Consider the following 1140-nt stretch of genomic DNA (forward strand, 5'->3'; position numbering starts at 1 on the left):
CGCTAAGCTACATTATTCCACAGCTCTGCGCACGCCTGCCCTGCGGTTTGCAGGCCTGGGTGTCAGGGTACACAGCACTGCAGAGAGCACATGTGATCCAAGGAAGAACAGTTAAATGCCATCTAGCAATGCTGATGGTCCTCTACTCTGGGGTGGGGAACCTTCTTCTGCCAAGGGCTGCTTAGATATTTACAACATCATTCTTGGGCCATACAACATCATCAACTTAAAAATTAGCTCTATTTGATCAGACATTTGATTAACTCACCCCTAATGCCTTGATGGAGCCAGACCAAACGATTTCGTTGGTCTTATACGGCCCAAGGGCCAGACATTCCCCACCCCTGCTTTACATGAAGACAATTTTACGTCCCACCGGTAGTTTCAAAGTTACAGGCTTACCACTGAACACAAATAGATAAAACACACCAAATTTCCCTGGACAGACTATACAGCCCTTTTATGTTTAAAAAATGAAAGTGCATCGAAGAGCAGACCGTTAAGGTGAATCAGAGCTTATCATTTAAAAAAGCACCGATTTATTGATTTTGAGAACCTCGGAGGTCCGGCATAGGAACATAGCTCTTCGGAGTAACCCTGACCTCAGGATCCACAGTGGAAAAAGGAGTGGTGTTGAAACTCATTTTCCTCATAAGTTTATCAGTAACTAATGATCTACTGTGCTCTCCTTACTAGACATGATCTTTTCAAGTAATCTTTAAATTTTACATAGTTTTACTAGGTGATATTTGATCCATAAAATGGACACATACACATTTGAAATGTATCAATGACAATGTTTCATGCATAAAGACCATGACACATGAACGTGAGGCAGTCCTGAACCCTCCCCGCAGCCAGGGGGTGCAGTATCACTGGGACCACCCCCACGCTCGCCTGCAAACCCAGCCACCTGCCAGCTCCAAAGGCGACCGAGGCCGTGAACGCCGCGTTTCCTGTTCCTCTGCTTTGGAAACAGCTTCTCCCACAAGCGTATCTCTCTCCAGGTCTGGACGTTTGTGACCCGGGGGAGTCATTGTCCATGGGGTCTGCAACCTGTTTCCTCACTCAAGGCTGCTTCTTAGCTCGTCACACAGTTGCATGCAGCTGTAATTAGTCCATTTTAATGGCTACGTAATA

This window comes from Plecotus auritus, assembly GCF_963455305.1.
Source record: "Plecotus auritus genome assembly, chromosome: 12".
Taxonomy (NCBI): Eukaryota; Metazoa; Chordata; class Mammalia; order Chiroptera; family Vespertilionidae; genus Plecotus; species Plecotus auritus.